Below are 26927 nucleotides of genomic sequence, written 5' to 3' on the forward strand. Positions count from 1 at the left end.
CATTTTACATTTCCCGTTTTTTAATTTGAAATGCAACTAAAATCTAGAGGGCATTTACAACGCTTAATGGATAGGAGATGAGGTTTGGTGCTATAGCAGATTGCATTATTGGCGTCAACTCTTCACCTTTCCTGTATCTATGCCCTTGGCCATGTGACTTTGCAATAGCTGCCATTAAATGGACAGAGGACAGTTCCATACCCTTGGCTTTGAGTTTGGCCATGTTTCTCATTATGGCCAACAGAAGATAGCATAAGTGATAATAATCCATGAGTGACCAAGATCTCTTATGATTCCATCTGTCCTTTTGCACCTATGCAATTGGCATGAGAATAGTTTCTACCAAAGGATTTCTCCTTCAGCCTGTGCCTCAGAATAAGATGCTGAATTATCTGAGCCATTCAGATGTGAAGCCTGAGCAGAGAAACCCAGCTTGCCCAAGCCAAGCTCTGCCAACTCCTAGCTGACCCATAAAAACATAAGCAAGACCACCTGAGTTCAGGAGAGCTACCCCAGTCTCTCACAAAAGTGAGAGCTATATAAATTTCTCTTATTTTAGGTTACTGAAGTTTTCTGGTTAGTTTCTGTAGAGGATTATTGCACTTAATAGCTAATTCGTATAAGTGAACTGCATTCTGATTCACAAATATTCCTTCCTCACCCCTAGATCTATATGCGAAATATGTTTCTGCCCCTCACCTTGGGCATGTAGTTTGTCAACAGTATATCAACCTGTGATTGGACTCAGCAGAAGCTCTAATGTGCTGGGAATAGTTTGGTTCAACGTTTTGCACTTGTGCCAGAACTGTGGTGACTAAAATAAATCTTAGGTTTTCAGCTTTATTTCATAATTAGATAAGATTTGGGGGTACAGTTCTTGTGGAAGGGTTGAGTATAACTAGTGTACATGAGACTGAAAGTGTATTTTGTGTGTAGAAAACTAAGAGAGGTAGATTATGGTGGATTACATTATTATTTGTAAATGCACTTATCCTCTTTCTCCTTTATCAGCTCTACTATGACTGCTAGCCAAAAAAAAAGTGTGGGGAAAAAAAACACAAAAAACAAAAAAACAAAAAACCTGAACATATGACCAGTCCTAGGCAAAGTTTTAAAAGCAACTTCACAGTTCAAGTAAGCCTCTTGGGTTTCTGCCTTCTGCTGTGAGAATGTGTACCAGATAAGGGCCTTTCTTAACCTGGGTTCCCCAGAAACAAAATCTGAGATGAGAAGGGTCTACTGAAGAATGCTCTCAAAAGAAAAGAATGCTCTCAAAAGAAAAGTATAAAAAAAAGCATGATGAGGCAAAGGAGGATCCTGAAATTTAAAGTACTGTACATGAGGCCTCTGTTGATCCTCAGGGGCTTTCTGGAGCTGGTATAGGCTTCAGAATTGTCCTAAATTAAAGCAAAGGAATCAGGTTTTTGTACCCAGGCAGCGGCCTCTCATTGGCATGGACACCACCTAAGAGGAAGCATAACCTTGCCTGAGACAGTTCCCTCTGCAAAGGGAAGTTCCCCAGTGAGGGATGAACCTGTGAGCTATTAGCAGCCTATCTACCAAGCAGACATGGGTAGGTGTCTAAAGCCCTATGCTGGTAGACCTGGATGGAATGCCATGCTATACACTGTGTGGCTGTACTTCTGCCCGGAGCCCAAAATGAAAAGCCACATGGAGCAGGGACACAGTCAATCCACAGCATGGAAGAGAACCATGCTGACCCAACTCTGACCCACAGCTTTTCAGGCAGGTGAATAATATCTGTCCTCCGAAGCCTAAGAAATTTTTGGATTATTTCTTACCAAAGAAAAGTTGATGGATATACTTACAAAACAACAAAAAGAAATTAGACTTCACATTTTAAAAATATGTACTTACATTTTTTGATAGAGAAAAAGTGTCATATATGCACATGTGCAAGTGGGGCAGAAAGAGAGTGAGAGAGAGAATCTTAAGCAGGCTCAATGCTCAGCATGAAGCCCAAGACAGGGCTTGATCTCACAACCTTGAGATCATGACCTGAGCCAAAGTCAAGGGTCTGTACAAGCTTCACTAAATAAGCCACCTAGAAGCCCCTTTAGTTACATTTTTTAAACGTGCTTTTTAAAATTATGAACATGTATTTGTGTGTTGCTGCTGCATAAACTACCCTAATACTTAATAACCTAAACATACCTTATTTGCTGATGATTCTGAATTTGACCTGAGTTCAGCTTCGTGGTTCGTTTGCTAATTTTGCCTGATGTCATTCATGTAAGTCAATCATCCAATGGCTTAACTGGGACTGATGGTCTTGTGTGACTGACTACCAATTCTGGCCATTAGCTAATATTGGCTGTAGGCTCTGTCTTTAGGTGGTCTCTCATCTCTAAAAGGCAAACCTGGACATCTTTACGTGGAGGTTTCAAGGCAGTAAGAGAACAAGAACATAAGCCCCCATCACCCTAAGGCTTAGTCTCAAAATTCCCAATAACACCACTTTGGCTACATTTTTTTTTATTGCTCAAATTCAAAAGGCCAGCCCAGATTCAAGGGGAAGGGAAACTGATTTATTTGCTTGAAGACAGGAGCAAGTACACAAAGTGCCAAGAAAGGTATGGTTGCAGCCAGCTTTGCAAACAGTCTCCCAAGGGGCTGATGTGCGCTTTTTCTTTTTCTACCAATATTTTTCTCTGAAGACCGAGTTTGATCACGTTTATAGCCACCTTCCTTGCCCCTGTAAAGAACCCTCCAAATAGATGTAATCTTTTCAATTAGACAGTTGAAAACATTTACCCACTAGGGGTCAGTACTGAAGAGTCAATTCAAAAATAGAATCTGAGAGAAAGGAAGGAAACTAAGAACTCATCTGAGAAAGAGGAGGAGGAAGAAATGGGCTAACTTTACATAACATGGTGTATTAATCTGATATACAATCTAAAATTCCTCCCCTTCATTTGATTTTATTCTCTTCTGGTTAATGCTTACAAAACATTTGTATTTCTTACCTTCTGAATTTTATAATTTGGTATTAATTCTATTCCTTATTCCAGTCTATGACTTTGGTGGTGTGTGTGTCTATGTCTATATATGTGTGGTCAAAGTGGGGCGGGAACAGGAATAATAAGACATAATCAGATTATTAATAATAAAATGGAAGAATAAAAATAATGATTCAGGAGGAAAACCCTGTGACTAATTTCTAGAAAAACGACAGAAGATATTTCCAAGCAAGTCATAATGCAAAACCATTTATAGCAGCAGACAATCATGGCAATATTTGACTAAAAAGAGAAACATCTATATTCCAGAATTTCCCATTATATGGAAATATGCCTTCCACTTACAAGCATCTTCACAGAATATGTGGCTTGTTTCAAATAAAACCCTTCCAAATATATATACACATCTATTTCAAATAAAACCCTTCCAAATACACATATATATATATATATATATATATATACATATATATATATATTTATAGACATTCTTTTGTTCTTTTTAAAAACTAATATTGCCACTAAGTGCTACAGAATCAACTCCATAGGGGTGATCTTTGTTTAATATTGGTGAAATAATCCAGTAAATTAGTACTAAACATAAACATGTATATCTTTCCATTGCACATTAGAACATTGTTTCTAATGGTAGGAGAAAGTGAGAAAGAGAGAAAACCTTTGGCCTGCAAGATTCAAACTTCAAAATTATCCAGCTGACATACACAGGTTTTGGATGGTTTTTCTTAGCAACACAAAAAATCTTCACTAAGAATAGTTGAAGAATACGACAAATTGCCTAGCATACATAAACGTAAACACTTTTGTAGGCAAAGGGAATGGGCAGTGGTAACAGCAGTGCTGTCTGCTGTAGCACACGCCGGACTTTGGTATAAATGGGCCTTATCTGTATTCCAGAGCCTTCAGAATACTCACTGCAATTGGTAACGATTGGTAATCAGCAACTTTCTGCTGCTTTACATTCACAGAAGCGGCCAGCCCAAGTGAGTAGCAGCCATCAGATTAGATCACTAGCTATATTGTTCGGGTTGATTTTAATTGCCTGAAAAGGGTCATTACCATCTTCTGCAATATGTTAAGTTATTTTAAAGAGTGACTATTTCTATGTAAGAACAAAAATGGACCAGGAGTCTATTAGTGCTAGAAAGTGTAAGGAAATATTCAGTAAGATCGTGGCCCTGATGGCATAAAAATCCTGTCCAAATCTGATTACATTGACAAACACACACACTTACCTGCAGAACTTTTTAAAACTCATATGGCAAGTAAACACAGATTCCCAAGCTGATGACCACAGAGAACCACCCAAATGTCACATCCTGCTTTATAAAATGCCAAGACTTCTGTTTCCATGGCAACTTTTACATATAGGCAACTCCAAGGTGAATGAGTTCATGATATTTAAGAGCAAAAGGACAAACATTTGCATGGGAAAAGGTCCATCCAAGTGGACTACTTGAAACCTAGAAGCCACTTGCAAAAATATTACATCAGAGTGTGTTTAACACGGGAACTGCAGCTATCAGGGTGTTTGTTCTTTAAATTCAAAGCCTAGCTACACAATTGCATACATGGGGTACAAGTGCACAGAGCTACACACACTCATGTAGTCGGGCTTAAAAGATGCTGATAACTACATAAGGTCTGTTGTCTTGTTAACAGTAGCACACGAATGTCAATTCCCTGGTTTTGATTTTATACTATAGCCAAAACACAATACCACTGTGGGAGGAAGCTGGGTGAAGGACAGACAGACCTCTCTGTACTATTTTTTAAACTCCCTATGAGTGTAGTTGCTTTAAAATAAAAAGTTTAAAAATATTAGTCACCAGGTCTCATCACCGACAACTCAGAAAATCCTGTAAAGGATCAAGGAATGCCCGTTATTTCAATAGAACAGTTAATGTTTCTAGAAAGATCACTTAGTTGGGAAGCAGTGAGAGAGATATGGAATATCTCTATAAGGATAAGGGGGCTTTCTGTGTGTGTGTTTTTTTAAGTAGATTTCACACCCAGTGCAGACCCCACTGCGGGGCTTGAACTCATGATCCTGAGATCAAGACCTGAGCTGAGATCAAGAGTCGGATGCTTAATGGACTGGGACATCCAGGTGCCCCAAGGAGGCTTTCTATTGAAGGACAATTGGTAAGACTGTTAAATGCCCACAAGCCTGTCTTCCCCCATTTATAACTATGTAGCTCTTGATAGTTTAGGAAGATGTACTTTTGATTTGTTCTGAAGCATTTAGTTATTTCTTTCATATTCATTGTTTTACTCTAATAAATAATGGATCTTGAGAATTCCAAAATTACTCCCATTGCACTAAACTAAGACCCTTGCATCAAGGACCAGCCATCAGTACCGACAACCAAAGCTTATGTCCCCTTAGGGCATATGTTTGTCACAGAATTTTTCTAAGTTGAGACCATATCAAGATATTCATCTGTTGTCAATTAATAGTTTGCCACCCCAAAACTGTGCAAAATACAATAAAATCTTTAAATTATACACTAAAAATTTTAAGTCCAATAAAAAGAAGCCATAACATAAATAACTACAGTATAACTGCACGTGAATAAAAGAGATCAGCTCATCTTTTTTGATTGTGCAAATAGTCACCAAAACCCTAATATGCCGTGCCGCTCCATGCACAGACTATCAGGAAAGACAGATATTAAACAATTGCACAGTATCAATTGAATTCAAATCCATTATCCCTCTAAAGAAGAAAATTTTAAAGCATAGTTGAGAGTGGAAGCCACACCTCCAAACCTAATCTGGAGGACACTAAAGGCTTCCCAGAAACAGTAGGATTAGAATTAAAGAGCATTCCTGGCAAAAATAACAGTGAATTAAGGGTGGACATGAGTTGAGATGTGAATGAGGGGCTTGGAGTTAGAGCCAGGGTACAGGAATCTTGAAGCCAAAAGCAACATCCTGAGTTTTCAAGAAAGTTTTAAAAAGCTCTGTTAAGTTGGAAGTTCAAGGATGGGTGAGAAAAGAGAAGTCTCATGCAGACAGGCTCCATCAGTGGCATTTTCTCTGTAGGCTGTGGGTGTCCAATAATACAAGGTTTCTGGTTCATGGAATAATACAGCAGCATGTGTCAGAAAGACTGGAGAGGGGCGGAAGGTGGTTTCTTGATCTGCTGCATTTAGTAAGAACTTTAGGTAAGAACTGCAAAGGCAGTAAAGGGCTCGGAACCTGGCTGGTGGATAATCACACGAATGAATGTTCTTGTATTTTTAATCAGTTGACTGGTTGCAGGGACAAAAGAGGACAGTACCGAAGACCACTTGGTGCCATGTGCCTTGAGGACCACAATGAGAAAAGATGAAAGAAGGTATCACCTTATGCTACAACCAGCTTGGGAGAAAAAATGATTCCCATTCTGACACAATGGCTTTGAAGTAGCAGATATCCAAAAGTTCTAAGAGATCTTAGAGCAAGGTGACAGAACACTCTGTAAGAGTCAGCTGCAGACCTCTGCTGAATATGAACATGACAGACAGGATCTCTGGTCACAGAGGTGCTCCAGCCACATGTTATAAACTCAGCACCCCCAAAAGCATAGTTCCCATGGGTTTATCAAACTCCATTGTGAGCCACGTCCTGTGATAGAAGCTGCTTTTGCAATGGTAAGTAAAACAGATGTGGTGACTGTTCGTAAGATGGTTACAGAATAGTAAACAAGGAATCAGATGAGGAGATAGTTTCAAGTTATGATAAGTGCTTTGGGCGATATGAACAAAAAGAGACAAGCAGAGGGATTAGAGAGCACTCTTTCAATAAATATTTATATCGTGACCAAAGGTGTGATCAGCTGTCAAACTCTATGTGGGGTGTGCATGTGTGTGTGTGTGTGTGTGTGTGTGTGTTTGGGGGTAAAGGATAGAATGGGCTACGAGGCAAAGGGATAAAATAAACCCTAAGATAGGAAGGAGGTCAACAAAACCGCAGACAATGGAGAGAAGCCTACGAAGTTCTTTCTCCCCAAAGCATGGCATGAGATGATGTTGGACGCAGGGGTAGTGTTTAAATCCTACATGGCTTTGTAGATACTTAATAGTTCTGAATGCAATATAGAATCATTTAAGTGCTTTGAGGAGAGGAGTATTAATTTAACTTACATTTAAGAAAAAAATACTGCCCTGACTAGCGTGCAGATAATGATTTGGGGGAGGAAGCAAGAGAAGAGGCAGAGAAACCAGCGCAGTTTTCCCTTGGGAGGAGATAGTGATTTGGAATAAAATAGAATCATGTGAGTGGAGATGGACAGAAGTGGACAAATCTGAGAAATATCACAATCGAAAGGACGCACAAGATCTGAGTTGGACTAATTCCCTAGAATAAGAGTATTTGAAGTATTGTAATGGTCCCAAGCACTCTTTTTACCCAAAGATAGCATACCGACAGCCTCATTTATCAGCAATATCATCAAAGTGGTTTTTGAATTACAGATTTCATCCCTGAACATTTGAAAGGCAATCAAAGTCAAGCAAGTTAGAAAAACAAATGGGGCAAATTTGTTCTCCTGTTTTAGAACACAGAAAATTTACAATCTGAGTTATAAAGGCACCTAAGAGAGGGCTATGGAATTGCTATAACATATATAATCTATTACTCAGAATGCCAATATGTCTGCAATAAGGAATATGCATACTTCCTGAATTATTTTATCCTACTTAATAAAAGAGTCATTTTTTCTCACTTTTTGCAAGGCAGCTTCTTGCACAGTAAAGATTCTACAAATATTTACATTCCAAGTAGCAGAGCTGTTTGAGATGCCATAAAGTTCTGCCAGCACTTCTATTACAAACCCTTATTTCTTGTTTATAACATGTACATAAAAGGGGAGAAATAAAAATGTACCATGGATTGGAACCTGGCATACAAAGTTTCGACTAGGGGGAGGATTGCTCCTGCAGCAAATTTTCAAAAGAAATGTTCCGCTATATTTAGTAGATAAATGGGGGAGTGGTGCTACAAACCAAAAACCACTTAGCATAGTTGATTTGTTCCTGAAATTTTTACACAAGTGAGATCTGAGACTGAGATCTGTTACACCTTAATTTCAAAGAAATGTTCTGTCTTCAACTATCCTGTGGCCAGCCCAATCCTCTAATTACTGCCAAACATCTTTGCAAAAAGGATAGTATCTCAGGCAGTTTTATCAAGCATAAGAACTAGTCTACCAGCATTAAGTGACTCGTAAATACATTTTAAAACCATAGGAGCACCTCCGAAAAACTCACCTTCAAAGAGACAAACTCCCTAAGATCAAAAGGCTTGAAAGTGAACTGGTGGCAGTAATTGAATCAGAGATGGCAAGCAAACATGGCCAGCATCAATTAATCCTCCTGCCATCTAACTGTCTCCATACTGGGAGTTAACATTATTTTACTGCTAAGACCTTACTAACCGGTGACTAGAAAAACACAGAGCACTGAACCAGCCATGTGCATAATACGGTGATATACAGAACTGGCAGCTTTAAAGGGGCAATTATATCTGTATACAATTTCGGCACAAAACATTTCAAGAGCTAATGAGAACTTCAAGTTTCACACTTAAATTACGCAGTAAAAACAGAGAAGATGCGTACCGAATGTGTGAAGAGTTGGGAACTTATAAAAGAGAAGGACGCTTATTTTGCTAGCAGAGCGAAGAGGCTATTAGTTTGTAATAACTGGGCATATATGAAATGTGACAGTGATAAAATTGAACATAAATCAGCAATGGAAAGGCTACAGCTTGCTGTCCGTAGCTAATCTTTGCTCCAAGTGAAATTGCTCAGCACTTTGGTCCTATTAAATGTTCTGCTGCCATTTTAAGGAATAATCAGGCTATCCGGGTGGGTTGTGAAGGATGCTGAAAAGTTGAGAGTTCTCTTGGACAATGGACTTAATGCCTTCATGTCTTTGTGCTAACATTACTGATATCCAGACATTGAGAAGAACATGGAGGTGAATGTTATTGTCTGAGGCAGCCAGTGCCTGCATCTATTGCCCTACAAATCAATTAGCCACTGTGTCTGTTATACCACCTTCAGACAGGAGGGCCACACATATGCATTTAGCCTCACCATTAACCTAAAACAAAAATGTGTAGCAATTCACTCTAGCTCCCGGGTGGATAGTGATCATTTCGAGGGTCCTCAAACTACATGTTGAATCTCAACTGACTTGAAGCAAACACTCAAAGATCATTAATTTCTGAGCAAATATATTTCCACTGGAAAGGCTGAACCCTATCAGATATCTTCTATGAACCACATTTACCAGAACTTGTCCCATTGCAATCAGTGACTGGCACATATTAGGCACTTTGTAAATGTTGCTCAAATGGATATGAATATTAACCTACAGAACCTCCTCCCTGGTACCACAGCCCACCAAGGGTTAAAACCACAACCTCAGATGTCAGGTAATTGCAGCCAAAGCCATGTTACTGTTAGTAAACACAACTAGCAAAGCAAAAGTAACACATTTGACTTCAGTATTGAGACATAATAGCTCTTCCAAAGGCAATTATTCCTCTCAAACACTGTAGGGCTCTGACTCATTGTTCTGATTAATTCTTGTTTTTTAATCTATTTACAGATCAAGATTCTTTTTCAGCTCGTGTGATATTCATCTCTGTGGGGGTAAACAGAAACCACAGCTTGTAGAGTCCTCCTACTATATATATATATATATATATATATATATATATATATATATATATATATATATATTCCTGCTTAATCATTTTTAAATTATTTCTGGATTTACCTACTCACCATATGAGCTGGGGTTTCTGACCTCCCTCCTGAACATCACACATCTCCCCTCCCTGCTCTCCTCTCTGCGTTGCTTTCTCTAGCTCTGTTTTCCTCACATCATGATTTCAGGTGAACAAACTGGCCACCCCCTTCCCAGAGCTGTCTGTCCCCCTCTCTTTGGCTCGGACCAGAAATTGACTCTCTTCACCGTAGCCGGTACCATTTTGTTACTAAATCATTCCTCTGGGCACATCTCCTTGTTGTACATCAATAAGTAAATGCAGTACAGGGAAGGACAGGCGGATTGGAGTGTCGTGCGGGGCTTTGCACAAGCACAGCCCATAAGCTGTTCATTCATTTCAATCAGTCAAAAATTTTTCTAAACGTTGCTGTGTCTTGGGGTACCCAGTTGACACTTCCTGGTTTCCGTTCCTGGTAGTCTGTTAGCCGCTTGGTTAGCTTTGCACGGCTCCTTAGAGAAGAGAAAAGCAGCCAAGACCAGGTCCGAGCTCAGGAAACCTGGAGTATAGCCCATTCCAGACAAAACCTGGCAAATACACGCGGCAGAAGATTCTGTCCAAGACTGCAGATTGAAAAGTGGAAAGAAAATGAGGCTTGGAAAACTTGGTCGCTAATCGAAGAATCCTCCGCCCTAGTTTCCCCCAGACCTGGAGAGCAGGGAGAGGTTTGTGGCAAAAAGCTGTATCACATTTCCACCCCCTGCACCGCGGACCTAGGATTCATCTTAAGTACCCTTGCATTTCACAACTTTTTTTTTTTTTTTTTTCCAACTTCACTAGCCAAATCCGCTGAGCTAAGGGCTAGCCAGTGGGACCCACCTCGCATTTCCCCACGCTGGAGGTGGAGATGCAAAGTGTTCCCAGCCTGGAAACCAATCCTCGCCCAAGAAGAAAAAAAATTATCTCCCCAAAGCAAATCTGCTCCGAGACGCATCTTTTATTCTCCACTTGTCGGGGGCACATCCCCGCAAACAAACTAACTTTAGGGCTAGGAGCCTTGAAGCCGGTGCGTAAAGTTTGCCAGGGCAGGTGGCTCACCGTAGTGCCCGGGGCCAGCGCAAGGAGCCGGGACTCTGAGACTTACCTGATTTCTGCAGCGCACGAGGCGCCCGCTCCGCCGGTGCGCCGGCCGCCGTTCTCCGAGGCCTGGGGGGCCGCCGTGCGCGCCCTCGCGAGCCTCCGCCGCAGCTCCCCGGTCCGCGCCGTTCCTGGCCGAGCCTGCGGCGCCTACCCGCCGCCGCCGCCGCCGCGCGCCAATCTGCTGTGGCTGCTGCCGGCGCCGAGCAAGCGCTGCCTGCGCCTCCGCCGCCCAGGCTCCGGCTCCAGCGCGGGCACTGGAGGGAGGGGAGAAGGGGCGGGAGGGAGGGGCGGGAAGCGCGGCAGAGCAGCCAACGGGGTCCCGCGCCTAGCGCCGGCGGCGCCCCCCGCGCCCCCGCGCCGGCCAGGAGCCCGCGTCTCCCTGCGCTCTGCCTCGTGCGCCCACGTGCGTCCGGCCTCCGCAGGGCCCTGGGCGGCGGCGCGGGATGGGGCGGCGGTCAGCCTGTCACCGCTTGGTGGCCTCGTGCGCGCACAGCTGGGGCCTGGGGAGCACGGGGTTAAAGGTAGGAATTCCACTTCTAGGAAAGCCTCCTACAGCTGCGCTGCCGAAAGTGCGCAGAGCTTGCCACTGTCCTATTAAGGCGGATAATTATTAAGGCTTCGCTGTGTACCAGGTAGTGGACAGCGCAATTTAAGGGAATTGGTTCACGGCGTCCCCGGAGCGACCCTGAATCTATTATTGTCTCCTGACTTAATGATGAGGAAATTAATTTGCCTAAGGCCTCAATGCGTCAGTTATAAGAATAATCACAATTGTGTTCTGACAAGGGCCCTGTGAGGTGGGTCTTACCTGCATCTGGCTAAGTACATGCAGGCAGTGGTTGGTGAGAGCACCTTGACTTCCGGTGAAAGCCTGCTGGATTCGTAAGCCCTCGCATTGGGGAAACTTCCTTCCAGTGCCCGGGCAAAGGTTGTTCAGCGAGCTTTACTTGTGAGTGATAAACATTTGGAAACAACCTTCCTGTCCGTTATTAACAGAGCGTCTAATTAAAATACAGTGGGATACTTTGGGATATAAAGCAGCATCTATAGAATGGGAGGTACATGTATTACTATTGGCATGGAATGACCTTCAAGAGGTCTTATCAGGAGAAAAGTTAGTTCTGGAAACATAGTTACAGTTTTTGTGCTCATTTGCGCATCTCTGTATGCATATTTATGTGTGCACAGTTTCTAGAAGGATGTCCTAGGATACCGTTTTAACAATGCTCCTTGTGAGTAAAACTGTAATTGGGGCTGAATTTTATAATTCTTTGACATTGTTTCAAAAAGGTATCATAAGTTTACTTTCCCTTTGTGGTACAAAAAAAAAAAAAATCTAGTCATGTTTGTTTAATTAGGCCTAACAAATTCCCAGCCCTGTCTCCTCTTCTCTCCCGGTGATTCCTCCTGTCAGGGGACAAAACTCATCATCAAGGGCATTACTCTGGGTGAAAGAGACCTGAGAGGGGGTTTAAGGGAAATGCCTGTTTAGACTATTTCTCATTCTTGCTCTTTTACTCCCCAAATAAGTAGCCCTGCCTGGTCCCCTGCAAATCAGAATAAAATTTGAATTGCCGGGAAAACTCTGGTTAAGGGCGGGGTGGGGGGAGGGTGGTAAATAAACAAAAGGCAGAGCCCAGGTCTGTAAGGTGTGGGGCAGGGCTCCCTACAATCATCCCCACAGGCAGGACACTGACTAGTCTCTGTGGCAAGAAGAAATTGTGTCAAAGGCTTGAGCGGGACAGGGTTCCCCTCAGAACTACTTCAGCAGTGATTTTCTCTCCCCCCATGAACACACAGTAGGGTCCTGGAATACACTGGGTCACTTTCTCTGATGTTGGCCATTTTTGTCCAACTTCTCACTTTATCGGGAAACTTTTCCTGTTAAGAGTCGTGGCTGGATTACGAACAACAGCAACAAAAGGTGGCTTTATTTATGTTTGAAAAGGGGGGAGGCAAGGATAGATACAGCACGCTACTATAAATAAAATAATGTGCTTTTTCCCATCAGAATTAAATTGCAGTAAATTTGGGCTCCTTAAAGTCTCTCTCCTTAGGAAAAGAAAAAAAAATAGAACAGGTATGGAAAGGTTGTTTATGGTCGTTTCAGTTGTTATTGGTTACTGTAAATAATCTTTTTGCTTGCAATCTGGGAACATGTTGGCAACCCCCCCGAGTGTGACAAAATGTTTTATTGAGTAGAACTGGTGTATTCTGGAAGGAACTGAGAAAATTTCACATGCAAATTTTGCTGATGCCTGGCACCTAGCAGGTGCAATTACTGCCATGCCCACATCCATCAAAAGGAGTGCTTCTTTTCTTAATATTTTCAAGTTGATGCCTTATAATGCATTTTCCTTCTAATGCATATGTGTATACCCTGTCCGGCGGGAAGGGAAAGAGCATTTTCATCAAGGAGGGGGACGTGGCCCCAGGCAGCAAAATGACAGGGGGAGGATGGGAAAGAAGCTTCCGAAATTAGAAATCTAAAGCCGAACCCCTCACCACCCTCTCCAAATAATTAGTCATTTCCAAACTCAGATTACATTCCCTATGCTGGTGAAAACTGATTAGTACTGGAAAGGGATTTAATGGACTTTTTAATCTATGGTTGCAGCAGAAGGGGGGCATCTTAAATTTGGAGGAGTTATGATGAACATTTAGTGTGAGCCACAGTTTCATTGGCAGAACAGGTAAGAGGTGTATAAATATATGTATTTAGAGAGATACGCATCATTTTATTTCCTCTCTTTGCTCAAAATGTAAAGCATAATGTGAGTCAACTGAAAACCTGATATTTACCAAAAGTTGATACACAAGAGCAGGTTTAAATAAAATTCCCATCCAATTTCTGGGCCGGAAGCCCAGGAAATTAAAAAAAAAAAAAAAATTAAAGGCACATGTGGGTCTTCTCAGTGTGAATGCCGGATGGAGTTTTTATTGAATTTGGCCTCAACTGATTGTAGCATTATAAGCAATTCTGCAGTTAAGTTTCAGCAGCCATTTAGATGGCAAATCCTTTTTTTAGGGTATTATAACTAAGAATAATAACTTCCTTTTTATATGGCACCTTTTATATCAAAGCACTTTAAAGTGTGCGATCATCTTCCCATTATTAAGATACCCCATCTGTGTTGGAATATAGAAGCCATTTCATGCCACTGACACCACATAACAGTTATTTGTTTGCCTGTTTATTGTGTAGCAAAAGAAAAAGAAGGAAAATATCTGCTAAAGCCACAGCCTGACACTCTCGGGTAAAAGTATAAATTGGAATGTAGCCAAGTTACTAAAACATACCTATTTCTATAAAAAGAGGTGTGGAGCCTTTCAGTTTCCATGGGTGGAAAGACAGGTCCTGTGGACATTGCCACGTTACCATCACAAAGTTCTTGCTCATGTCCAGATGTAGCAATCGTGCTGCTGAGGATATGGAATTGTTATCTCTAGTGCCGGGGTGCATGTTTCAGGGGGTTCTCTCAGTCAAACTAAAAAGTATTAATACATTGTCAGAATCCAAGCCACAGTAAGAATAAGATGGCTGCGATGACTGGATAAGACAAGCAAAAAAACCTTTTCGTGAAATTTTCACTTTAAATGTCTCATTGTGTAGTGAATATCCTTATTCAAGCAAATTCTCCACTTTTCTGGTGAGAGGGTCAAATTGGAGGATTCTGGAAACTTGAATGCATATAAAATGCTTAGCACTGTGCCTGGGACTTAGCTCTGAATGCTAATCAAACATAACAAATTCAGGTACCTACTCATTTGTTTTCTCCTCTGAAGAAGTTTGCTGAATTTCCTGTCTACAGTGGCTCTGCTGTCATTCTCTATACTTCGCAGAACATATCCCTATGTGACATTTTTTTTTTTAACATCTGTTTTGTATTGCCAGAATCCCTCGCTAGAATGAAAGCTTCACGAAAGTAGGGACTTTGTTTTGTTTACTGCTGCGTTCACAGCCCCCGGCACGTACCTGACATATACATGATAGGTGTACCATAAATGTTTAATGATTGAAAGGACTTCCAATGTGCCAGGCACTGTATTAATTGCTTGTACACGGTACTTTGCAACCCTCACAACAGCCCCATGGAATAACTGTTGTTTTACCACCTTTTTATAGATGAAGGCACTAAAACACAAAAGTGAAGTTATGTATTTGGAAGCTCTTTCTTCGGAGATTACGCAAGGTATGGGTAGCAGGACTTGGCTTTGAATCCAGGGGTTGAATGCCAGCCTCTGCTCTGTGTACATCCCTGTAAGTTTGAGTAGATTTTGTTACCCATCTAGTCCAGCCCTTCTCACAATTTAATAATGCCTGCTACAGGGGATCTGATTCAAATGCAGAATCTGGTTGAGCAGGCCTGGGGTAAGGCCCAAAACTGTGCATTTCTACCAAGCTCCGAGAAGATGCCAGTGCTGCTGGTCCCCAGACTAGACTTTGAAGAGCTAGGATATGGTCCAGAAATTTCACGCGAACATATAAGCCAGCTGGCACATTCCAAACTTTAGGGATATAAATTAATGAGAGTTAAAAACAGTATTTAGAATTACTTATGAAACCATAGAATTCAACTTACTTCTTCTGGGTTTACAGTGACTAGTCTGGAGTACAATCTTAATAAATACTAATTTCTCATACAGAAGAAGAGACTGAGGCACATAAAGTTTATGTAACTTTCCCCAGTTCAGGGAAGGTAGAGCTAGGGAGCCTGCTACCTGCCCTCTTCTCTTTCTGATCAGAAGTCTTTGGCTCCTCTCCATCAGTTTCTTGAAGGTAGATTTCATGGAAATTTGAAATGGTAACATAGTGACAAGGTTAAGAAAGTTGGTAAAGAGGGTGTCCACAAACGTAGTTAGCAATTTAGCGATTGCACTTTGGTAGGGATGAGGTTGTTGCAAACTGTGAAAAAATGGGGCCATTTGAAGTTCACAGCTCTTAAATTGAAAACCTAGGGGCACCTCGGTGGCTCAGTCAACCAAGCATCGACTCTTGATATCAGCACAGCTTGTGATCTCGTGGCTGTGAGATGAAGCCCCACGTCGGACTCTGTGCTAATCATGGAGCCTGCTTGGGATTCCCTCTCTCTCCCTCTCTCTCTGCCTCTCCCCTGCTTGTGCTGTCTCTCTCACACACAAAATAAAGAAAGAAAAATTTCAAAAAAGAAAACCTATAACCTAGCACCCTAAAGACAACTGCATATAAAGAGTCCCTAATGTATGTGACTATACAAAAGCAATGTAGGTTTCAAATTTGGTAACTTTATTTATGTTATTTTCTTTTCCTCAGGTATAAATGAGAATAACACTATCTTTCCCATTTAAATATGATCATGTTTTAAAAAAGAAATTATTGGGGTGCCTGGGTGGCTCAGTTGGTTAAGTGTCTCACTTCAGCTCAGGCTATGATCTCACGGTGCATGAGTTTGAGCCCTGTGTCAGGCCCTGTGCTGACAGCTCAGAGCCTGGAGCCTGCTTCAGATTCTGTTGTCTCTACTCTCTGCCCCTCCCCCATTCATTCTCTTGCTCTCTCTGTCTTTCAAAAATAATAAATAAACATTTAAAAAAAAGAAATTATTATATACGTGTCACTTCACTGAAAATATGAACTTTGTTCAAAGTGGGTTTACGTTCCATGATTTTATTTCATTGTTTCTTTAGTATGGGTTTTAATAATTATTTTATCAGTCTATCTAAAATGCTTTCCCCAAGACTGCCAACATTTCTTGGAATAAAGATGAAGATTTTTTCATATGCTAAAATGTAGAAAATATTATTTATATATTTATATTTTAATTCTGTTCACATTGCTATTATGATGCTAATTTTTTGACAGTGGCAAATTTATTGACATTAAAAGTGGGCTTCTGCTCTATGTGTATCTTTGAAATTCTTTACATACCTAAAAACAGCTTAGCTGATATGTTTGAGATAAAGGGCATTTTCTAAACTTGAGGCAAAAGAAAATGCTTCACAGGGGAGTTTGAGAATGAAAAACAAAAAGTGTTCCTTTGTGAATAAAGGAACTTGTATTTTTAAGTATTTTTTTTAAAGTGTATTTGTATGAAGTATAAAGAATGAAAATAATGATTCTTTTAGTTGCCTCTAGCTGCTAGAACAAATTACCACGGACTGGGTGGCTTAAACCACTAACATTTATTTTTTATACTTCTGGAGGCTCCGAATCTGAGGTCAAGGTGCCAGCATGGTTGGGTTCTGGTGAATGTCCTCTTCCTGGTTTACAGATGGCATCTTGTTGTATCTTCACATGGCAGAGAGCAAAGAGAGAGTGTGTTTTCATGTGGGAGCAGGAGAGTGCAAGCCGGCTATCTGGTCTCTTCCTGTAGAGGGCACTGATTCCTTTCAGGAGGGTTCCACCCTCATGACCTCTGCACCTCTCAAAGGTTCTACCCCATAATACCATCACATTAAGGCGTAGGATTTCAACATGTGAATTCTTTGGCTGAACACAAGCATTCAGTCCATAACAATGATACAGAGTAGGTTGAGGTGAACTACTGTGCTAGATAGAAAACATTGTAGCACCAGCTAAGAGACAAGCAAGGAGAAGTTTGTGTTGATTTAGCAGCTACCATCAGATCCTTATGAGCCTGCAGAGTAGTATGAAATAACATGTGACAACATTTATAGGCATCTATATCAAATGGGTTTTTCAGTCTCTGAAAAAGGCAACATAAGAAGTAGTTTTCTATTTCATCCAGTTTACCCCACTGAAATACTTTTTCTGTAATAATCTGGTGAGGCATTAATATGAGTAGCCGTAGATATAAAATAACACAGAGTGATCCATTCTGTCGTCATTGTAGAATATCTCATGATGGCCACTTGATCTACAAAAATAAGATCTGTTTCCCCTATTTGCTAGTCACTGAGCACTACTGTGAGAAAGGAATCATTTCTGTACCTAGTCACAACCAGCCAAACACCATGAACCCTTTCCTTCCTCTACAGGTTGGTGGGTGAGCAGCTGATATCTCAGGTTCTGATGCCTACCTCGGGACCTGTCCCATGGCCCAGCACACCATACACATTAAAAATGTTCATGGAATGAACATGCATCAAGTGGTAAGTTTCTAAAATTCTTTTTGATTACATGTCACTCATTTTGATCATGTACTTTTGATATATTTTTTTTTTCATTCTTGTCAAAATGATTAAAGGAAAAGAGATTTTTCTCATTGAAACACATATTTCGTTATGCTAAAATATCCTTTTGAGAAACTAATAACTAGAATCTTTTAGCCTAGTGGTTCTGAGACTTTTGCTGCACATTTGAATCACTTGGGGGACTTGAAAAATCTAGATGCCCTGGCTGTACCTCATGCTCATTAGTTTGGAATTTCTGGGGTTTTGTACCCAGGCGTCAGTATTTTTAAAACTGCTCTTGTGATTCAGCTATGTGGCAAAGTTTGAGAAGAATCATGGGTTAAGTTAGCCAGCACCCCCCCACACCAAAAGGTGTACTGAAGGTGTTACCCCCCCCCCCGCCGGTACCTGTGAACATGACCTTATTTGGAAATAGGGTCTTTGCAGATGTAATTAAATTAAGATGAGGTTTTAACGGATTAGGATCAACCCTAATTCAGTGACTGCTATGCTTTTATAAGGAGGGGAATTTGGATACAGACACATGGAGACAGGGGGATTCTATGTGAAGACATAGAGACAGACAGACACAGAAGGAAGGTGGCCATGTGGAAATGGAGACTGAGAGTAGCACTGTGCAGCAGCAAGCCAGAAAGCACCAAGCATTTCCACATGCCACCAGAAGTCAGAAGAGCGTCGTGGAATAGACTCTGCCTCTGAGCCACCGAGAAGGAACCCACCCTGCCGATACCTTTCTGTTGTTTAAGGTACTGAGTTTGTGGTGACTTATTACTAGCAGACAAATACAGCACTTCTTAGTCAAGCCAAGGACCAGGCTGGCTTGCAGTATGTGGTTCCTCCTTTCATCTCCTTTAGCCATGAGTTGAGTTAGTGGGTGGGTTCTAAATTAATAGCCGTTTTCACGGGCTATGCCAGAAGAAATATGCTACCTCCTTTTTCCTCCTTCGTGCCCCGCCACTGCCATTAAGTCAGGCAGAAAAATTCTAAGCACTTATTTTGTTGAAACATTTCTTTGGGTCATTATAGTTGTAGGTATTAGATTTTGCCATTTGCTATTCCAAGCATTTGCTTGCTTACACACTTCCTATCATGGTCCGTAAAATACTGTGTGAGTGACATTACTCTCATATTTTCTAACCAAGTCTACTTGCTGCAGAATGTAGTCAGTATAACCAAAACATTTTAAGGTCAAAAACAATGAAGAAGAGGGAGCCTCCTTTTTCTCAAATCTTTTGGCCCAGATAATAAGTTCCCAAATATGTTTTCCCATAAAACCATCTCTTCTATTGTTTCTTTACTTATTATGAAATGAACCTAAAAACCAACCTATTTAAAGACGAGATTGAAGGAGAGTTTAGGTGACGCTTAACCATCTTCAAACTGTTAGCACAATTTTCCACAATCACTGGAAAGACAAGTGTAGGAATGAGTTGGTCATGGATGCCAAAAGTTAGTAATCAAAAGCAACTCTCTTCCCAATAAGTCATTTTAGATAACTGAGTAACTATGAGTGTGACATGATATTCTTATGGAGATGATACTCTGGTTATAGCTCGAATGTGTGCAAAACTTCAGGGCCAGTCTAGAAAGTTTATAAGCTAGAACCCCCAAAGTGACTGTTGTGTGTCTGACACCCCGGCGAACAGAAACTAGAGCTACAAATGCGGGTATGCAATCATAAAAGCATTGGCAGAATTATCAAGTGACGTGTTATTTTCACAGTTAAAAAACTCAAAACAGAAATAACTTACATTTAGGGGTTAGGAAGTCACATGGATGAAGTACCACTGGGGGAGAGAAACCTTCAAACTTCTCTTGTCAAAGATTGCTAAATCTTTGAAATAAGCATTACTAATATTTTTGGCTAATTCTCTTTTGACCACCAGGCAAACGCATTTCGTTGGGGCTGTTCCTGGCTTTTACATTCTCACGATCCCCAGCAGGAAAAACACACATAATAAAAGGGAGGTGGAGGAATAATATTACCCAGGCGATTGCCTAGGAAAAGAGCTCTTACGCTTTAAGAGCCAAAGTATTTTATACACAGCTAATGGCTGACTGACTACATGGTGTGTGGCTCCAGGTGTGAAGTGAAAACTGTGGAACCATTTTTTCAAAACAAAGGGAAAAAGTGTGTGTACCAATAAAAGCTTTTTTCTTTCTCCCATGGTCTGTCTCTCTTGAGTTGTGATGATGTTTTATATTTGCTGGTTAATGTTGTTCTAAGTAAAGGAGAATTTAAATTGTTAATTTTTAGCATGAAGTTCACCGTGTCTTTTTATGTTGTATGGTGTCAATTTCAAATGCATGTATAAGAGCTTTTAACTTACATGCAAAACTTACGGTTTGTATTCTGTGGCTTCTACATGCATAGCATAGGTATTTTGTTCTTCCCACAACAATAGAAACACTGGACAAAGCTAACTCAGCTGTTGTTACTTAATCTGATTTGCATACATTTTACCCATACTCTATTTTTGGCTCATTGATGAAGAAGGAAAGAAGGAAAGGAGAAGGCAACATGGGTTGTCCTGGCATTCACTCTCCTCCGTTGTCATAATTTTCACATGCATGTTGGCTAGTACAGGGAAGTCGTAACATGTAAGAAAAGACTTCATAGGTTCTTTGGTAGTATTTCTGAGAATGCCATTGCTCTCTTTCTGCATTTGAAGCAAAATTCTAATTACAATGGAAAATGTGGCCTCTCAGGGCTGTCGGCACCTTGCTTACTCAGTTGTAGACATAATCAGCTTGCTTTTTACTCAGCTTGGGTCTGACTGAATTCCCACGCAGAATGGATGTGCTGGAAGTCTGTGCATATGGAGCTCAGTGAATGGTGCATGTCAGACATTCAGATTGCACATGTATCCTCTGCTGATGCACATACCCTATTGTCCAGTGGATTTCACTTACAGAACACATGTTCAAATATAAAATTACTGAGGCTTTCCAGACAGCCACAGCATAGCATTAAACCAAAAAGAGGACAGCTACATAGGTAATGCTGGATGCCCTGGGCAAAGCCAATATGAGTCTATAATTACAATTTTCAAATTTAGCTCTGCCTTTTTAGCATATGATGTCTTGGACTTATATGAACGCTTTGGGGTGATAGCTAAAGACTTTCAATCTCATAAGTTACTTGAAATGTATTAAAAAGATAGTCCTCTTTTTTTTGCTGTTCTATCCTAATTTTGACTGCTTAAAAATTGATTTTTTTCTTATATGAAATAGTTAGCATGGTGTCCATGAGTAGGTTGTCAGATTTTTCCTTTGTCAGTGTCTTTTTTTAAAATTTTGTTTAATGTTTATTTATTTTTGAGAGAGAGACAGAGACAGAGACAGAGTGCAAGTGAGAGAGACACAAAGACAAAGGGAGACACAGAATCCGAAGCAGGCTCCAGGTTCCACGCTGTCAGCCCAGAGCCTGACATGGGGCTTGAACTCACAAACGTTGAAATCATGACCTGAGCCAAGGTCAGTGCTTAACCAACTGAGCCACCCAGGTACCCCGAGTGTCTTTTTTTTTATTCATGTCATAGATTTACTATTGGGAAGTACTCACAATCTATTCTGGATCCCCAATCTAACAAGCCACGGGCAATTAATATTTACTGGAGAACAATATAATTTTACATGCAGTCACACCCTCCCTCTTCTGCATACGTTTATATGCACTTAGTTAATTTTTAGAATCAGTGTAGTCATTTATTTTCGTTATTTTCTTAGGGAACAAGTCTTATACCACATGTTTAAAAAGTGACCATAGGGTGCTTAGCCACTTGGCTCTTTCATTGATAGGTCCTTTGAGGCTAAATCTGCCCATTCACTTACTTTTCCCCCTACTCCCTTCTAGAAGGTTCTTGCGTTTGAAATTTAGATCATTAACTTTAAGTAAGAAATGGCAGAATCTCAAAACTGGCATACATTACAAGAAAGCAGCCTGGGGGCTACACATACTCTTCCAAATTTTAATACTCCCAGGTGCTTTCTTTATTGAAAACACTGCAACTCTACCCTGTATTTGGTATGCTGCCCTGCTTACCAGGAGTGCACATCTAGTGTAAGCCTTATTCTTAATAAGGCTACCAGAATCAGAGCCAATCAAAAAAAGGAACAGCCTTCATAAATATTCACACCTCACCAGAGACTTAGCTGTATGTAACAAGTAATGAATAGTCATAGGGAATCTCATCATTGACTGAGATCCATCAATGCAAAAACAAAACCCCGTTTCCAAAAGCAAAATAAAGGAAGCATGTCTGTAAAAGGCTAAGAGTAGTGTTATGAGAACATTATCTCAGTTTAGAGATGTTTCTGTTATATTCCATGTTTTATTTATTTTCTCCCCCACTGAGATTAAATATAGATTTTTAAATATAAATATCTGTTTTAAAGACCTCTTTTTCCCAATATAGCATTTTCCCCCTTCTACTTGGATAACTGTGTGTTCAAATGCCACAGACGGCAAAAAGATACATGCATTTTCTCTGTGTAGCACATCTGTTTGCTTACAGGACTCATGGGAAGGTGGTAGGTGATTTTTAAAATGGTTTCTGGCTTGTAGTAGAACATTTCATCCTGAAAACTGGAAAACCACTTGGTTCGACTACCCTCAATTTGAGAGTAAAATATTTGGGCTTAAAAAATAAAGTGGGTAGAGGCATATGGGCTACAATGAGTCAGGAAGTATTCTGGACATTAAATCTGGGAGAGCAGGGGAAAATGTGTCTGTTCTTCCTTATTTCTCCCTTTACTGCTTGCTAAATAGAATTGTCAAAGCCTCCAACCTCCTGCATCTGTTGCAATGTTTTGTAGATTAGATATTTGGAAAGCGCTGTTGTCTTTCAGAATCTGTCTTAAATGTGATCCTCTCTCTGTTCTGAAACCCAGGCAATTAAAAACGATTTTGTAGGTATGCACTATGAACAGGACACCCCTGGTTGTATGAATTACTTCCCCTCTTCACACACTCCGCTCATATGCATGATGAAACTGTAAGAGAGACTCAGAGGACCTCTAAGTAATTTTAATGTATACAGAGTCAATCCATAGGGAATCTCCTCATTTATCCATTTAACACTCTTATCATCTACTCATCTCTCTGTCTTTACTTTTTTTTAAAACTAAATTGCAGTTGACTTACAGCAAATTCATTTCACAGTCTGTCACTTCTTCCTCACCCTACCCACCTCCCCCCCCACAACCTTCAATTCAAGATGCTTGCCTACTAAATTAAATAGAAACTCTACTTCTCATTAGGACTCTACTGGAGTCAGGATGCTTTGGGGACAAAACAATAGACACCCAAACAAAAAGGGAAATGTGTTGTTTATGGAACTGAAAAAATACAGAAGTAGCATTGGTTTTAGACATAGCTAGATCCATACCCTCAAAACATCTCATCCACAATCACTTTGTCTTGGTCTCCTTGCCTCTACTTTTCTTTAGTTGGATTCAGTATCAAACACATTCTCTGCTATTAGTGATGCCTAGAAGCTCCAGGCTTACATCCTCCGAGCTTCACATCTTTCCACGTGAGACTGCTCTTAACCCCAACAGTTCCAACACAAGTTCCAGATTGAAGTCTTATTGTACTCAGTTGCCTACCTTGGATAACCCGCTTTTCCTTGAGCCATCTCTGAAACCAGAGGTGGTGATGCTGTGATTTATAGACTTGAGTCATTCCTTTGGAACGAGGCATGGAGTCAGCTCCCCAGAATAATGTGGACTATGATACGTGTAGGGGAAATAAAGTCCTATTGACAAATGAGTTGAGGGTTGATACTGGGCGGGAAGTTACAACATAGGTCTATCAGAAGCCACAGCCTGCATTTCTTGTCCGATCCTTTTCTATCCCTGTAAAAAAAAACCTTTTGTCAAGACCTCCTTGCCTTTATCAGCTACCACACAGAGGGATGGCACTGTAGATTCTGTGCCTAATTGGAGGTTATGAGTTTCAGCCATGGTTTCAGGAGCTATAGACCTTTTTCCGAGAGAATGCCCTCAGCCACATTGATAGTCAGCAATTTTTTCTCCTAGTTCTGAGTTCAAAATCTAGTCTTGAAATAAAGTCTCATACCAACAACAGTTGCCTCTGGAGATATTGGAGCTCTGTTAGGGAAAAAGCTTTAAATTTTCCCCCACAGTTTTAGTGGCTGCAGCCTCTCTGAGATGTTTACTTATGCATACAACATAGGTTTAATCGTATGTTGAACATTGAAGAGTGCAGATGATGAGATAATTGTTCCTATACCGGGAGCCTCCCATTTGAATTAAGACCCTCAGACCTTCACTGCAGTATAGTGGTCAAGTAGACTTCTCAATTCAGCTAGCCGGTTGTCTACCCCTCCTAACCTAGCCAAAGGCTATTTCTTAAAGGTATGATTCTGCTAAGCAGTGAATCCCCCAATTGAACACAAGATGCAAAGATAATTTCTTAGTGTAGAAGGATCCTTGAAGACTAGCCTGTGGCTGTTTGCATTAGTCATTGCCTCAGGGGAGACCTGGGCAAGCAGTTTAGGCACAATGTGATATCTTACAGAACCTTGCTCCTCAGCATTAGCATCACGTGGGAGCTTATTAGAAATTCAAAATCTTAGGTTCTATCTCAGAGAGTCTTTTTAGTACCTGAGCTTTATAGTTTTGCAGCAGTACATTGTAATAGTTAAGAGCCAGGCTCTCGAGCAAGACCACCAATCCTTAATCTTTCGGTGCCTTGATTTCCTTGGCTTTATAATGGGAATAGTCATGGTACCCACTCATATCATTGCTGTGAGGGTTACACGAATGAATGCACATAAGTAATTAGTAATAAGAAATTAGAATGCACATAGTGATTTCTCAACATGAGTTTTTAGAATATAATAATAATTACTACTATCATCCTGTGCTTGAAATCAGAGATAAGAATAACCCATGGTCAGCTCTCTACCCAAAGCATATGCAAAAATGGAGAACTACCTTCATACCCTGAAATAAGTTTTTTATATCCTCTTTTGCCCTGGCATGTTTGAATCATCTTTCATGAGTTTGTTTTGTTCATCCAGCAGAACTCATTTTGTTCATTCGGCAGTGATTTGGTGTTTTGTCCCACTTTTCATGATATACCCGACCAAAGGGCTTGTGCCTTCATCACATTTGTCCATCTTGGTACATCAGGTTACTTTTATTGTCTTCCTATGCTCTCACATTAGGCACACAGCAGTCTAAGTCTTCTTAGGCAACAATGGGTGCCTTCTTTCTGATGCATATGTTATTTTTATTCTTATTATTGGCCATCAGCATTAATCAGCTCTGCACACACCAGTACAAGCATTGCGGCAGACGTTAGGGTGAGGGCTTCTGCAAATCATCTTAGATGATTTCACAGTCAAAACTCCAACCCGAATGAGATCCATTCCCACACTCTCCTTATCCTGCCTACCGTATTCCCCGCCTGCTCTCTGACCAGCCCCTGACCCAGCAAGGATCAACTGGGCCATTTAATTCGGATCTCACAGTCATGAAACACCTCAAGCTGACCTTTTAATATGATTGCAAAGTAAGTTTATAAAGTTTTACATGTACTCATTCCTTTTGAGGGTTTATTTAATTGGCACTAGTTTGGTAAAAATTAAACATTACAAACATACCACAAACTTTTATAACCTACCTTTGGAATTAAAAATTTTTTTAATATCCTGGAAGCCTCAAAAAAAGGAAGCAGCCTCTGGCCCTCTGTTCCAAACACCTTTAAAATTATCTCTCCTTTTTGAAACATTCCAGATGCCACCTTCCTCTAAACCCTCATAGCAAGTTCTGAACTTCTCACCAGCTCTTCGTTATTTTCTGCCTTGAATTAGAGTCATTGTGTGCAAGCCTTAGATAATAACCTTTTGAGTTCACGGACTTCTTATACCTTGCCTATGGGATATTTATATTTTTTATGGTATACTTGCTTAAGCCTTAATAGTGTCATAGTCACCTGGACAGAACCTATGTTTTGTTCATTTATGTATCTAGTAAGAGCCTAGCAAAGGATTCTGTGCACAAAGTAGGTATACAATTCATTTTTGTTGAAATGGCATGAATCTTTAAGCCTGAATTTGTATTAGAAATGTCTGTGTCTTGTGTGTGTTTTCAGGGTCTAAATGGTGGTTGGTAATGAAATCCACACTCTGCCTTTGCTCCTGTGAATTAATAAAGGGTTTTCCTTTAAGAGATAGTCCTCGGGGCGCCTGGGTGGCGCAGTCAGTTAAGCGTCCGACTTCAGCCAGGTCACGATCTCGCGGTCCGTGAGTTCGAGCCCCGCGTCGGGCTCTGGGCTGATGGCTCAGAGCCTGGAGCCTGTTCCCGATTCTGTGTCTCCCTCTCTCTCTGCCCCTCGCCTGTTCATGCTCTGTCTCTCTCTGTCCCAAAAATAAATAAACATTGAAAAAAAAATTTAAAAAGAGATAGTCCTCACCAACACCCTTCTTACTTACATTTGATATGTCTTTCATTCTATCATACATATTTTTTATCATATTGCATTTATTAGTTTATGTGCCTGCCATACTTTCTTTTCCTGTGAACCCTTCAAAAGACAAGAACTATTTTTTTTCATTATTATATCCCTAGTGCCTAGATCATTTTGTGCTCTATAATTATTTTTCATATTTACTAAGTGGAAAGAACAATGGATTGAATGCAAGACAAATGTTCGAAAGTAAGGATGGATTCTGGTATCATTGTGAACCATCACCATGATAATGCTTGATAACAAATTGCTCCAAGACATGGTGGCTTAAAATAACAATCATTTATTCAGGCTCATGTGTCTGTTGTGTGACTAATCTAGCAGTGTTTAGCTGGATAGTTGTGCTTCCAAGGGTGGGTCTGGCTGGGCGTGGCTCCTTACCACATATCGGGGTCAGTCTGTACCAAGTGTTTTGACTCTTGGGTATGTGAGCT

At 40.7% G+C, this 26927-nt stretch overlaps 1 protein-coding gene and 1 long non-coding RNA gene across 4 annotated transcripts in view; one reads left to right on the forward strand and one right to left on the reverse strand.

The window, feature by feature from the left end:
* Window positions 1-10997, reverse strand: part of CNTN3 (contactin 3) — a 343653-nt gene extending 332656 nt beyond the window's left edge. For all 3 annotated transcript variants that reach the window (XM_023249969.2, XM_023249968.2, XM_023249967.2), the window contains exon 1: window positions 10867-10997. The gene's annotated coding sequence lies outside the window, so the exon portion shown is untranslated. The remainder of the gene's footprint in view (window positions 1-10866) is intronic.
* Window positions 10998-11240: 243 nt separating this feature from the next.
* On the forward strand, window positions 11241-20243 carry LOC109496700. The gene is made up of 3 exons (XR_002152932.3): window positions 11241-11383; window positions 17838-17951; window positions 18494-20243. It is a non-coding gene; the product is annotated as an uncharacterized LOC109496700 (long non-coding RNA).
* Window positions 20244-26927: the final 6684 nt, after the last annotated feature.

This window comes from Felis catus, chromosome A2, assembly GCF_018350175.1.
Source record: "Felis catus isolate Fca126 chromosome A2, F.catus_Fca126_mat1.0, whole genome shotgun sequence".
Lineage (NCBI taxonomy): Eukaryota > Metazoa > Chordata > Mammalia > Carnivora > Felidae > Felis > Felis catus.